General features: G+C 41.7%; 1 long non-coding RNA gene across 1 annotated transcript; it reads left to right on the top strand.

The window, feature by feature from the left end:
• LOC122554885 (uncharacterized) lies at positions 1-11,791 on the top strand. The gene is made up of 3 exons (XR_006313109.2): positions 1-592; positions 1,761-2,935; positions 6,944-11,791. It is a non-coding gene; the product is annotated as an uncharacterized LOC122554885 (long non-coding RNA).
• The last annotated feature ends 3,796 nt before the right edge of the window (positions 11,792-15,587 follow it).

Below are 15,587 nucleotides of genomic sequence, written 5' to 3'. Positions count from 1 at the left end.
CGCGAGGAGAAAAGGTGTTATGGGAAGTAAACTTGATACCTCCTGGAGGCACAGAGAGAGGGGCAGCAGGTCTATTTTGGGGTCCATGATCCACATGGACCTCCTCCCGCTTTACCTTCATCTCACCTTTATCAACAAATCCATCAATTCCTTTCTCCCACATGCACACACATCCAACTTCCTCAGTTCACCACAACCACTCACCGTGGGAGCGAGTTCTTCATTCTCACCACTCTCTGAGTAAAGAATCACCTCTTGGATTTAATCGTGACTCCCTTACATTTTATGGCTGGTATTTCTGGACTTCCCCACAAATCGAAATATCTTCTCTACATGTCAACCCTGGGGAACCCCCTTCAGAGTTTGCTCAGCCTATTTGGAGCCACCCGGGGTACTGAGGCTATAACAAGAGTGCGCTGCTCAGCATTTGAGGACACTGTGGAGACGGACCAAGGGAGCTGCATGCATTCGAATAATTCATCTGCCCATTTACACTCTGCTGAACTGGGATTTCCATACAAGAGCTGGATGGTCTAAAGGCGGTGTTGGTCCTGATAAACTAGGTGTTACCTGCGTCATCAGAATTCTCTGGGTAGGCAAGTTTCAATATTTTTCCACTTGGGAAGCGCTAGTTGAAGGGAAAAAACTCAATAGGTTTTGTGAAGTCTCCCGGGGTATTTCCCAAAGTAGTGGGATTTTTTTTTTTAAAAATGAATTCCGCTGTCCGCCATGGCATAATTTGAAGACAGGTCCCAGAACATTCTCTGGGTCTCTGGATTAATGCCACTAGGCTATCACCTCCTCCTGCTCTTATCTGAGACTATCTGCTAACCTGGTTAGATCAGATTCCCTCCAGTGTGGAAACAGGCCCTTCAGCCCAACAAGTCCACACTGACCCTCCAAAGAGTAAGCCACCCAGACCCATTTCCCCCTGACTAATGCACCTAACACAATGGGCAATTTAGCATGGCCAATTCACCTGTCATGCTCATGGAGTCATAGAGATGTACAGCATGGAAACTGACCCTTCAATCCAACCCGTCCATGTCGACTAGATATCCCAACCCAATCTAGTCCCACCTGCCAGCACCCGGCCCATATCCCTCCAAACCCTTCCTATTCATATACCCATCCAAATGCCTCTTAAATGTTGCAATTGTACCAGCCTCCACCACTTCCTCTGGCAGCTCATTCCATACCTGTACCACCCTCTGCGCGAAAAAGTTGCCCCTATGCCCTCTAGTTCTGGACTCCCCCACCCCAGGGAAAAGACCTTGCCTATTTATCCTATCCATGCCCCTCATAATTTTGTAAACCTCTATAAAGTCACCCCTCAGCCTCTGACGCTCCAGGGAAAACAGCCCCAGCCTGTTCAGCTTCTCCCTATGGCTCTTTTGGAACGTGGGAGGAAACCCACACAGACACGGGGACGATATGCAAACTCCATGCAGACGGTCGCCTGAGGCTGGAATTGAACCCAGGTCCCGGGTGCTGTGAGGCAGCAGTGCTCACCACTGAGCCACCATGCCACCCCATTTATCAGGGCAATTCTTTACCTGAGATTAAAAGTGTTTTGCAGACTGCCAGCTCCCTCGGTAAGGCTCTGCCCGAAGAACCATTTGGGTCTCGGGCTTTTCACCTGAGAAGATGTATTTTAAGATTAGTCTTGGAAACTTCAGCCCCAATGGCAACAATCGCAGGTTGACAGAAGCAAGAAAAAAAAACTGAATTATGAACTATCTCTACTTTTTGTCTTACAGGTAAAATTAAATATCAATTTGAACCTTGCACAGGAAGATCATTGGATTATTGAATGATTCAGAATGAAAGGTGTCCACTTGGCCTGTCATGACTATGCCAGCTCTTTGAAAGAGCTATCTAATTAATCCCACTTCCCTGGCCTTTTCCTAAAGTCCCTTCAAATGGTTACTGTTCAAACCTTTTTCCAACTCCTCTTTGTTGTTAAACCTGCTTCCACTACCTTTCAAGGCAGTGCTTTCCTCATCACTGTAACTTGCTGAGTTAAACAATTTTTCTTCCACTCCCTTTCTGTTTTGTGTACCCATTGTCTTAAACCTGTGTCCTCCTGCCCTTACTGCTAATTATTTACCCTGTTCAATTTTAAGGTAAAGTATGAATGCCCATTCAAAAAAAAAAGCAAAACAGGGGCTAATACAAGGCTCGACAATGGGTCTTTTATTGAAGAACACCCTGCCCAGTCCTCCCTCGCCCTCTTCTCCCCACGTTTGGTCTGAACTGCCCAGTGATCTAGTGTCAGGCTATGGTCAGACCTGAAACCTGGCTCAGGTTCCTCTCTTCAGCTGGCAGAGACTGGATGGACCGTAAAATGAATGGGACACTTTGCCGTTTTGCTGTAGGCCCTCAGGGCTCCTAGAAGAGCGATTGGAGAGAGCCCTTGTCTGATAATTTACCAACAGTGTGCAAGGTGATTTCCCCCTTACGTGATGTCACTTCAAGGAGGCAGGCACTTTAACTTCCAACCTATTCTCAAGCAAATTCGATTGTTCGCTAAATGTATCTTACCTCATTCTCCTGCTCATCGCTGCAAGCACACCTCAAGGAGCAAGGAATGTCTGTCCTGGATTTGAGACGGTAAACAGATTGAGGAGAAATACCGAGACAGTGTTCAGTCTAGATTCTCAGTTTTGCACAGGCCTCAATGCCGATACTTCTCTTTTTAGTTGAGCTGACATTTCATTGGCAAGGAATCCTCTCATGGGTCAATGCAAATTGTATTTGGCACCAATCATGAACAAAGCACAGCTGGTGATTACTGAGCAATGTTACACACTGGCCTCCTTAGCAATCTGCTGAATATTTTTACTAAAGAGTAAACGTGAATGATGTACTTCACAATGCTGCTTGGAATGTACAGGGTGACTTTTGTATCTCCAAGAACTGTCCATGTAAAAAGGTAAGTCCAGTTCCTTCACACAACTATTGTTCCTATAGTAAGTATATAAACATGTAACTATGCTTCTGAAGATGTGACCACATTGGTGGCATCTACAAATACCCTTAAGTCCATTCAAAAATGTGACTCGTTTGAATGATTTACAATTTTATATCCTATCTCATTCCTTCTTGAATGGAAATCAAGGTAATTCCGTCAGGGTGAATCACACTTTTCAAGATTTAGATGTAATCTGGACTTTAAAAATCACACAAATGTATCTACTCTGTAACTTCGCTAGTCCGAAATGTATTGGTCAGGAATACCAAGGAGAAAGGGAGACAAAATGTCAGTGGGGAGTAAACTCGATACCTCCTGGAGGCACAGAGAGAGAGAAGCAACAGGTCTACTTTGGAGTCCACGATCCACATGAACCTCCTCCCAGCTTACCTTCATCCCACATTATCAACAAACCCATCTATTCCTTTCTCCCACATGCACGCACATCCAACTTCCTCAGTTCACCACAACCACTCACTGTGGGAGCGAGTTCTTCATTCTCACCAATCTCTGAGTAAAGAATCATCTTGTGGATTTATTTGTGACTCTCTTTTATTTTGTGGCCTGTATTTCTGGACTGCCCCATAAATCAAACTACCTTCTCTACATGTCAGCCCTGGGGAACCCCCTTCAGAGTTTGTTTGACCTATTTGGAGCCACCTGGGGTACTGAGGCCATAACATTACTATCCCAGCATCTATTTGGATAATTAAAGATCTCTGTGCTCACTACTCTGTAATATTTGCACCTCTCTGTAATGTCCTTGCAAATTTGTTCCCTTACATCACATTTTTCTCACTAGTTGTGGCCTCTAGACTACACTGAAAATTGTACGTTTTTTTTGCCTTAATTCAATTCAATTCTATTCTTGACCCATCTGGAACATCCTTTCTCTCTAGCACTGTGCTGCTGTCAATAATCGATGCCATCACTCCCCCATTTTCTCTCCTGGACATCTTGCATTCAAGAATATTAGTGACAGAAATCTAACTGAGGTGGAGTGACAGCTCAACTTCCACATAATAATTTCTATTGGAGTGACTGATTCACATCTTTCCATCTGTGGGAGATGACGGGAATGCAGCCTCAGAGCTATGGTGAGGTGACTCATACATACAGCGCCAAAACAGGTCCTTCGGTCCAACCAATCCATGCCTTCTGGTGGATGAATACGTTGGTTGACAGCAAGGTCTGTCACAAGTGCTACATGTGAAGTTATCCCTTGCCTGTTATGCACGGTGATCTCCACTGATGACTTGCCTGCAGAGCAGGTTTCTGAAACCATTTGTTGTCACAGTGCCCATTTCCTGCCCACAGCTCCATTGGCATTGATTATTAGCTCGTGTTTCCCACTTAGAGTCATAGAGATATACAGCATGGAAACAGACCCTTCGGTCCAACCTGTCCATGCCGACCAGATATCCCAACCTTATCTAGTCCCACCTGCCAGCACCTCGCCCATATCACTTCAAACCCTTCCTATTCATATACCCATCCAAATGCCTCTTAAATGTTGCAATTGTACCAGCCTCCAACACTCTGGCAGCTCATTCCATACCCGCACTACCCTCTATGTGAAAAAGTTGACCCTTAGGTCTCTTTTATATCTTTCCCCTCTCACCCTAAACCTCTAGTTCTGGACTTGTGATTGATTTTGAGGGATTTCATGTCTGACAGCATCCATGAATCTGAGTTTGGAGTGCGGGTCTTTCGACAGGCTACCTCTGTACGTAGAACTTGCTTGGGGATGTAAACATCTTCCAGCAGCATGGGGAGGCATAGGAGCACAGAAAAAGTTGGTGATATTAAAGAGCTGATTGCCCAATTATAGAATCGAGGAGTATTGGATTCTCATACCTATGTTGTTCCTTTGAAAAGACTATCCCATCAGTGACCCATCCACTGATCTTTTCCTTTATTGAATCATTGAATTCCTACAGTATGGAAGAAGGCCATTTGGTCCATCAATTTCACACTGACCCTCCAAACAGCATCCCAACCACGTTCCCCCATCCCTCCTTTTCCCATGGTTAATCCACCTAGCCTGCACAACCTTGGACAATTTAACACTGCCAATCCACCTAACCTCCACTCTTTGGACTGGGGGAGGAAATCAGAGGACCCAGGGAAACCCACGCAGACTCAGGGAGAATGTGCAAACTCCACACAGACAATCACCCGAGGGTGGAATTGAACATGAGTCTCTGGTGCTGTGAGGCAGCAGTGCTAACCACTGAGCCTCTGCGCTGCCCTGAAATATACAAATGTTGTGCCTTCAAGTCGTCTTTTGAAGGTTAATATTGAATCTGCTTCCACTACCCTTTCCAGTTGTGTTGGAGAGGAGTGATAGACAGAGGGACCCCTGCATGTCTAACAATGTCCAGTTCCCAAAGTTAAACGGATCTGTGTTTAGCCATGAACATCCACAACACCACCTTCCCCTATGACAGCTTAATTAGAGAATCCGTCTTTAAGAGCGGGAAGCTTTACAAATCAGTTCAGTGAGCAATCATTTGAATCTGCTGTAACCTCTCCAGTCGAGAAAGCTTGGAAGGTTATTCCTGGATTCTGGAGTTTTTCGGACGATAGATTGACATTAGAACATCAAATCACAAGAAAGGTTGAAATGACACTGTATATATAAAAATTACCTGATGCATAAAACAGAGCTAATTAAAATGGTTTTACACCAGATACAAAGATCCAGCTACGCACTTTAACTGTGAACAAGGGCTTTGCTCCCAATTGGATTTATTTTTCTCAAGGATGTGTAATATAATTTCAAGGGAAGTAGTTAAAGCTGCATTAATTACCAATCGTGGAAAGCCTGTGGCTGACAGAAAGCAATTGGATCAAGGTTTAAGTAGATAATATTCTGGTCCAGAAATTGCTGGAGTTGGATGCTAAGAATTAGATTTTAGACTTCATCCTTCAGACCATACTTTGCATTGCAAGTTTCTAGGTTTTGATAATGGCTGAGTGAGGATAATCATTAACCTGGAATGTCTGTGAATGTCAGTCCCAATGGTTTATCTCCTTATGCATGAAGGTCAAATGAAAAACATTGAGATAAAACAGGTGAAATTGGCATCAAATGGACACAGAGAGAGAAATGGTTGGAAAGCAAGATTGAAATGGGCAATTCAGAAAAAAATTCTGAGAAAAAGGAAAAAGCAATTTTTAAATGTATATTTAAGAATATTTTAAAATCTACAGTGTACTTTTAATTTTGAATGGCATGTCAGGACCACAAATTTTGTCATCCAGGGTCCTTACGAAATGAATTGCTACCCCTAAATAATTAGGATTAAAATTAATACATTTTAATAGTACAAATCCAGCAATTTTATAAGGTTTGTGACAAAATATTAATTAGTTTCTCTGAATCTAATGGAAAATATTTCTGCAGCTTAGGAAAAAATTTGGGATTCCTGAGGGATTGTCAAAAATTCCTGTACTTCTGATGCACTGTAACCTCATGGTTATTTTTTTCAGCTGTTCCTGGGCCACTCTGAACAACGGAATTGCTGGGGGCCAAGAGAGTTCTCGCCCATACAAAGCAAGTGACCGAGAAAAGCTTTTCCATGCCATGACAGGCTTGTACTAACTTTGGCATGAACCCAGTTGACCGCCTCTCCAGGGTCTTGACCACATAATCGAGGCTGACACTGCAGTACAAGTGTTGCACTGTCAGGGGTGCCATCTTTCAGAGGAAGTGTTAAACAAAGGCCCTTCTCAAGTGGATATAGAAGATCTCATGATACTCCAAGAACAGCAGGAGTATTCTCTATTATCTCCTGGAAGTTATTTGTTTCTTAACCCAGACAGATTCTCTGGAGATTTGTCTTATTTGTCTTTCATAGATTGACTGCCTTTACTAATGTAGCAACAGGGATTGCACCTCATTAAAGTACTTAACTGGCTTTGAAACACTTTGACACTGCCTTAAAGTTCTTTTTTCTTTCTTAGGCAGAGGATGCAGCTGCTATCCCATGAACACAACGAAGGCACGAAACACTACTGAAAATGACTGTTTGTAAACTTGAGTCAGTACTACAGGGTAGGCTGTCCAACAGCAGCTACTTCAAGTTGCATGTAGTAAACACTGGGTAATTTATTAGATTTGCTTCCTGCTTGTTCGTATATTTATGCAGAAAATGAGAGTTGATATGAGGACCCTTAATGCTTTTTGTAAAAGTACAAAGATGTTCCACAATTGTCTTTTGATTTTATGAGAATTTGATTTCATTACCGTGGTAAACTGTAAAGGCTTCACAGTGACCAATGCAGCCTGTTAGAAGATAAGGAAATGCTGCAAGTGAACAGCTTTTGATGAGACCATTTCTCCTTCAGTGATGAAATCTAATTTCTTTTTAAGGAGATAGCACATTTTTGCCAATGATTGCATTATTTTGGCAACATTCCCAAAATAACTATATAGTCCTGGCAACTTCCACTTTTTGCTAATCCGGGTGGCTGTCTGTTCCCTGACTGTACTTGTACCAGGAATGACGTGGAATGCCATCAAAGACTGTTTGGAAATCTGAATATATTACATCTACTGCATCATCCTCACCTATTCTTTCTGTTACTGTTATCAAAGGCATCAAGATAATTAGTCTGTAGCTGAATTCTACCCCTCCCATCAGCATCCTAGTGGGTTACCATTGGCCAGAATCTGAACTAGCTTTATAAAAACTGGAATAAAAGCAAAATATTGCCAATGCTGAAAATCAGAAATAAACACAATTAATGCTGGAGAAACACAGCAAGTTTGGCAACACCTGTGGAGAGGAAGCATCTGAAGAAGAGTCATACCAAATTCAAAATGTTAATTCTGTTTCTATCTCCATAGTAGCTGCAGGACCTTCTGAGTTTCTCCAGCATTCACTATGTTTGAGCTATATAAACACAGTAGCAACAAGATCAAGTCAGAGGCTAGGAATACTGTGGCGAGTAACTCACCTCCTGACTCCCCAAAGCCTGTCCACTATCTACAAGTCACAAGTCAGGAGTATGATGGAATACCCCTCACTTGTCTGGGTGAGTGCAGCTGCAGCAACACTCAAGAAAGTTAACACCAACCAGGACAAAGTAGCACCCAACCCGACCTTCAACGTTCACTCCATCCACCACCGGGGTGGCACGGTGGCTCAGTGGTTAGCACTGCTGCCTCACAGCGCCGGGGCTCAGGTTCAATTCTATCTTGGGCAACTGTCCGTGTGGAGATTGCACATTCTCCCTGTGTCTGCATGGGTTTCCTCCAGGTACTCCAACTTCCTCCCACAGTCCAAAGATGTGCAAGTTAGGTGAATTGGCCATGCTAAATTGCCCATAGTGCCCATGGATGTGTAGGGTGGGTGCATTAGTCAGGGGTAAACGTAGGGGAATGGATCTGGGTGGGTGACTGTTCGGAGGGTTGGTGTGGACCTGTTGGGCTGAAGGGCCTGTTTGCACACTGTGGGGATTCTATGATTCACCGATGCTCTGTAGCGATAGTGTATACCATCTACAAAATGCACTGCAGCAACTCACCAACCTTCTCCGGGCAACACCTTCTCAGCTAATGATAACTACCATATAGAAGGACAAGGTAGCAGATACATAGGAACAGCAGCACTTGCGAGTTTCCCTCCAAGCCAGTCACCATCCTGATTTGGAAGTTTAGCAACATTCCTTATGTGTTGCTGAATCAAAATCCAGGAACTCCCTAACAGCCATTCTGGCTGTCCCTACATGCCAAGGACTGCAGTAGTTCAAGAAGCAGCTTACTACCAGAGTAATTTTTCTCCAGAGTAGTTTAGAGGTGGTCAATAAATGTTGGCCTAGCTAGCAATGCTCACATTCACTGACTTATTCCATCTACCTTTTTAAATTGTATTGGCTGCCCACTTTGTTAATATTCCTTTGTAATTAGTTTTTAGGTACATTTAGTAGTGCTCTTGAAAAAGGAGGTCTGGTGGCACGGGGGGATAGCATCCCTACTCCTGGGCTGGAAGCTTTGAGTTCAAGTCTTTCTCGGACTTAAGAGCCCTGGAAGGTTCGGTTAGAGCTTAGTTGATTATCAATGAATAAATTCTTTCCTGATCAGTCATAATGGAGGAGGCAATGACAAAACCACTGGACGTTTTGCCCAAATATCTATGGATTCCACACAGAGGACCATGGTCATGAGTACCCTCTTAATGCATTGGACTGAAGGGAGACTGAGAGAATAGTGTCTCTGCTATCCTTTCCTTCATTTTGTTTTAATATGTACAGAGACACAATTCAGAGCAGGAGTTTTTATGCTTTTTCTAAATTTTCCTCATGTATGAATGACCTCTGCGTCTTTCCATCTTAAGAGTTTTTTTTCCATTTTATTAATCTCCCCTTCTTATTCCATGTCTGCCAAGTTGGTCTCCCTAGTAACTATAGGGTTACTGTTTAATACTTCTGTTTTCTCGAATCGTAAAGCACAGAAACAGACCCTTCGGTCCTTGCTGACCAGGTTTCCCAAACTAAAACTAATCTCACTTGCCTGTGTTTGGCCAATATCCCTCTAAACTTTTCCAATTCATGTACCTGTCCAAACTTTTAAATATTGTAACTGTACCTGCATCTACCATTTGCTCTGGCAGCTTGTTCCATACACTCACCACCTTCTGTATGAAAAAGTTGGCCCTCAGGTCGTTTTTAGATCTTTCTCCTCTTACCTTAAAAATATGCCCCCTGGTCTTGAAATGCCCCACCCGAGGGAAAAGATATCTGCCATTCTTCTTATCTGTACCTCTCATGATTTTGTAAACCCCTATAAGGTCACTCCTTAACCCCCTATGCTCCAGTGAAAAAAAGTTCCAGCCTATCCAGCTTCCCCTTATACCTCAAACCCTCCACTTTTGACAACATCTCTAACAAATCTTTTCTGAACCCTCTCCAATTTAATAATATCCTTCCTATAGCAGGGTGACCAGAACTGTATACAGTACACCAAAAGTGGCCTCACCAGCTTCCTGTGCAACTGCAATATGATATTGGTTCACAATCAGAACCTGTGAGTTTATTGTATGTATCCCTTATTGTCTTCACCCTGATATCCTGATCTTTCTTTCATTTGTGTGTCTGTCGAATGCTTCACTTTTTCTTCTTAATTTTGTGATTCTTCTATTCTTCTGAATTTTTTATTTAATTTTTCTGCTAACCGTTTTGTTCCTTTTCTCTTCCTTATCTTTGCTGTCAATATATTTTAATATTATGATATTTTATTATTATTCTTATTTCATAATTGTTTCAAACTTGACCTTGTTTCTGTGGCATGTTTCCTACAGTATTGTTCCCATTGGCATCCATTTCTTCCTTTGTTAGTAAATATTTTCCGTTTATCTTTTCCTCTTCCATCGTTATCCCTTCAAAATCAGTTTTGCTCCAATCTATTTCTTTGCTCTTTTCCTTCACAATAATGATCTCAAACCCTCTACTATTGCTTTAACTTGCTTCTCTAATCTGTTGTAATTAATTTCCTGCTATTGCATCCAGCAATATTCACTCTCTTTTTGGGACTTCCAGAAGGATAGTAAGAAAGGAGTCCTGTACACACTGTAATAACTATCCCTGTCCCTCTTTTGTTACCTGTTCCCAGTTTTTGATTTGAAGCTAGTTAAAATCATCCATGATTATTATTCTCAGCTCTTTTCAGTCATTCCACGTGTTTGCATGTATATTTCTTCTTGAACATTTACTCTGGTGTTAGGTGGTGTATAGTGGGCTTCTTAGTGTGTCTGACCGCACATTTGTATTCATTTTAATCCAGATGGATTGTTTTTTTTAATCGTCTGTTAGTTATACCTTGTTCTTCGTTGTACATCACCTCTCATTTGTAAGGCAATTACCCACTGCTCTCCATTCCCCTGTCCTTTCTCATGTTATAGCCAGAAACATGTCAGTTGTCAGTCTTGTTCTTTACATAGACATGGGTGAACAGACAGACAGAATTTATGGGAAGATAGGTGTGAATGAATATACAGATAGATGGGAAAATGATGGACAGGTAGTTGGAATGAATGGATAGATAGTTGGAAGGATGTGTGAGCAGATGTGCAGGTAATTTGATACATGGGATTACAATAGATTTTGTCTGGAAGGAAGGATGGATGGATGGACGGATGGATGGATGGATGGAAAGACAAACGGAAATGGAGACAAGTGGATAGAAGGACATTTGGTTTGTTGGAGACATGGAGGGAAGTATAATGATGGAGCAATAGCAAATGGAAGATATATGTTGGATGAGTAGATGGATGGTTGCTGGTACTTGGTTGGTTGAGTGGGTGGTTAGACAACTACGCAGTGTGTGGATGGCTTTGTGGGAAGATTTATGGGTGTGTGCTTAGAAAAATGGATAGGTGGCTTCATGAGTAGAAAAATGATGGGTGCAAAATCCATTGTGAATGGGTATTACAATGAGATAGAATGATGGATAAGCACATGGTGGCTGATTAGATGGATAGATTGGTAGTGAAGGGATCGACAGGCGATGAAGGGACAGATAGACGATGAACAGAACAATAGATGGTGAATAGACAAATAGATGTTGGAGGTAAAGATAATTGATGAAGGGACAGATAGCTGGGTGAAGATATAGTTAGGTGAGAGATGGAGAATGGATAGGTAAGTGATGAATAGATGGAAAAACTGAATGGATAGTTTGATGAAATAGACAGATAGATGGCTAATTGTCCAATGGATGGTGCACAGACAGATATATCAGCGGGTGATTGTACAGATAAAGAGTCAGAAGCAATGAAGGACAGATAGATTTACAAATACATTGGAAGATTGGTGGATGAATGTCAATACAGATAATTGCATAAATGGATGGATAAACAATCGATGGTCAATGGATTCATAATTAGTTGGGTAAGTGGTTAGACAGACAGTTGTGCCTGATGGAGTGAGATTTGGATGGTTAGATAGATAGTGGGTGATAAATATAATGTTACAACCTGCTGGCAGTAATCATTCCAACCTGGCGCTTGGACTGAAAGCATGTGAAATGCAGCAGTTCTTTTTGAAGTCAGGAAAAGAATCAGCTTAAAATATGAAGCTGACTGATTAACATATGTTCTGTTCGTAGTTGTATTTGGAATAGTTTTGCACATTCTGAATCCTGAGTCGTTCTAACTTCGGAAAGTTTTTTAGCAAGAAATATGGACATTTCCTCTTGGTCTCATTGCCTTGCTAACTGATACTTATTCAACAGTATGAAGGATCCTGTTGGGTAGACTCACATTTGCTGTGCTTTCTTGAGGGACATTATAGTAAGCGTTGAGTGTTATCAGAAATATGGAGTCGTTTATTCATGGCCTTTGTGTGTGGTGTCAAGTCTAAGGTCAAATTAATTATTTGATTTTGTTGAGAAACAAGGGGAAAATTGAACAGCCTCAAAAATTGATTTCTGACACAGCAATACATGGGTGTTATCATTATGAAAACGTGGCTAGTGATTTATTTTATATTTTGCTTTAGTGGGGGTGAAAACTAAAGTCTTTTATCACTTTTGTCAAAATAATATCACCCAACATTATGTACTCCAACACATTTTATGTTACTGCAGCATAGCATGTTCCTTTAAGCATCTGAGCAGCTAGAAATGTCTGCAAAGAGAGTTAAGCAAGGTACAATCTGGGGCTTTGCTTTTTAAGTAAAATTATTATTTTTTTTGGAAGGCCTTCAACTGAATTTTGAATTGCTTAGAGGCACTGCTGGTGCTACAGCTCACAACCATGTGTCAAAGGATTACCTGCAGGAGTCTAAGCATTTTAAACAATTCTCTCTTTCCCCAGCGAAGCTAGTGGAGATACAACTCCATACTGTTGTTTTATACGTGAGAGGACTGTCACTGGGGAAATCGCCCTGTTTGAGGATGAATCTCTGACGTGCAGCAAGCAGTTACATTTCAGGCTTGCTTACCACATGAGCTTATTTTCTGCAGGTAAATGAGGGGAAAATTTCCAGAAAGTACACAGTGAAGAGGCTTTATTCTTAATTATGTTTATGCTGAAAATCTGTTTCCACGGACGTTTTCCCTTTTCTGCAAGAAAACATTTAATTGTACTTACTTTCTCATAGTCTGAAGTACAGCGTTCCCAATTTGTCCATTTTACTGCAGTGGGATCAATATCATGACTACGCTGTCTCCAGGGATATTAATGAACAGCTTCGATTCCCTTGTCCACTATGATCAGGGTGAGCAGGTTTTCTCTGTAAATGTATCCTACAAAATTTACATTGTACACTTTTGAGCTGTGTCAAAATGGAAATGTGGGATTAGTCAGTTTACTATGCAAACTATCTGTACACAAACTGACTAAGCTGAAAAAAAGAAATGGATTCATCCAGTCAACCCGAAGTCCTAGGGTTGGAAACTCTCTGCATTGCTTGGTCATTACTTTTTTTCTGTAAAATACTGTTAATGTTTCCTGGCGCTGATCGAGATGTGCACTAACAGAATCTGTAAATAATGATCAAGCTCAGAATTGGTGAGCAGATTCTTGTATCCCGTCAGCCTGCTGAACATCTCACAAATGCTTCTGGCATCACTTAAGTCAACAAGTTTTGTTTTAGAAAAATCTATTTTTGAAGCTTTTGAAATAGTTGTTATTACGTACTCATCTTTTATGTAAAGAAAAAGGCCAATAAATTGACACTGTTTGTAATTGGCGTTGAGTTCTTTATATTTATCAATTATCAAGGATAATGTGAAGATTCCTGTCAGTTTGTCATGGGAGGATAGAGGAGAAGGGTTCACTTCAGGAGATTTTTGTAAACTTCCAACCAATCTGATCAAGTTCATGGCTGAGAGATGACAATTAACTTTTGTGTAGTTCCCGCATGTGCCATAGAGCAAATACTTCAGATCTATTCACTCAGTAATGGCATTCTGTCCATTTGATACAGTTTGTGTCATCACTGCTCTCCAACTTCCCACCAATCCACTACCTCGATGATCCCTTCCCTCCCCTGAGTTAGTGCTAGCTGCCTGGCTGATGTATTTGGAACTTAAACTTGTCTCCTGTATGCTTAAGAACTTAAATATTCAGCCCATCCACAAGATTAAATTGATTAAATATTGTATTCAGCAATTGACTTTGTCCCTGGAATGTGGGCAAGGCTGCAGTTAATTATCCATCCATTGCTGTCCTGAGAATGACATCTTGGCTTTGTCTCTCCTCCATGCTTTATTCTGTCATGTGGGCAAGACTTGCAAGGCTAATATTTAATGGCCATCTCTGATTGCCCCTTGATTCGAGTGCCTGGCTGAGTTGTCATGGTCACCATTACTGACAGTAGATTTCAACTCTAGATTTATTAATTGAATTCAGATTTCCTGTTAGAATTTGAACTCTCGTCCCCAGAGCATTAATCTGGATTCCTAGTTCAGTGATATGACCATTGCAATTAACTAGACTGTCATTATGCTGTCACTGTAATGATGCCTATTATTATGATTTGTAGCAGTTTGCTCTGCATCTGGGTGGCTTCCTCAGCAACTTAAGGAGACCCCCTTTCAAGTTGACCTTGCGATTTGAGACTGAAATTGTGTGTGGTTCAGACCAGGTCATGCTGACAGGTTTCCTTGTGAGAAAGATTGATAAACCATTTGAGGTTTTGATTTACTGCAAATTTTACACAAATATATTCAGCTGCCGGGAGTCAACTTAGCAGATTTATCCAATTTCAATATCTCTGGAAGGAAATACCAGTAAAATAACATGCTTGGAAATGAACATGTCAGTTATATTGGAGTTCCATTTAGAAGTGGACACGTCAGACCAGTATGTGTCGTCTGCAGGTTTTACTGTTTCTTATGAATGGCGATATTTCAGCTCAGGATCTCTGGTTCCCTAACGGCTGAGCTATCTAAGCACCATTTACCCATTGGTAATACCCTTATTTTGAACAACAGCAGAAGTGGTTTACTCTGATGTTCTAGTCAACACTCATCGCTTCACAAAGATAGGTTTATTCTAACAGAGCATGGATTGACATTTGAAAATTAAGCCACCCTTTTCAGTTCTTGACCGGCAACCATTTGTCGCGGGGCCCCATGATGAAAGGAATTGAAAGGCGATGTGAAGAGAAACTATCTTCATGGTTGTTGCAGGTTCTGGGATTTAGATGTTTCAGTAAGAGCAGAGAAGATGGTAAAAGAGGGGGAGGTGTGGCATTCTTAGTCAAGGATAGTATTACGGTGGAAGAAAGGACATTTGAGGACTCGTCAACTGAAGTAGTATGGGCTGAGGTTAGAAATAGGAAAGGATAGGTCACCCTATTGGGAGTTTTCTATAGGTCTCCGAATAGTTCCAGAGATGTAGAGGAAAGGATAGCAAAGATGATTCTGGATAGGAGCAAGAGTCATGGGTAGTTGTTATGGCGATCTTTAACTTTTCAAGTATTGACTAGAAATACTCTAGTTCAAGTACCTTAGATGTGTGCAGGAGGGTTTCCTGACACTATGTAGACAGGCGAACAAGGGGTGAGGCCACATTGGATTTGGTACAGGGTAATGAACCTGGCCAGGTGTTAGATTTGGAGGTCGGTGAGCACTTTGGTGATAGTGACCACAATTTGGTTA

This window comes from Chiloscyllium plagiosum, unplaced genomic scaffold, assembly GCF_037043375.1.
Source record: "Chiloscyllium plagiosum isolate Xiang-an unplaced genomic scaffold, Cpla_swu_hap1 HiC_scaffold_12, whole genome shotgun sequence".
Lineage (NCBI taxonomy): Eukaryota > Metazoa > Chordata > Chondrichthyes > Orectolobiformes > Hemiscylliidae > Chiloscyllium > Chiloscyllium plagiosum.
The sequence above is the reverse complement of the archived record's forward strand: the minus strand, read 5'-3'. Positions and strand labels throughout refer to the sequence as shown.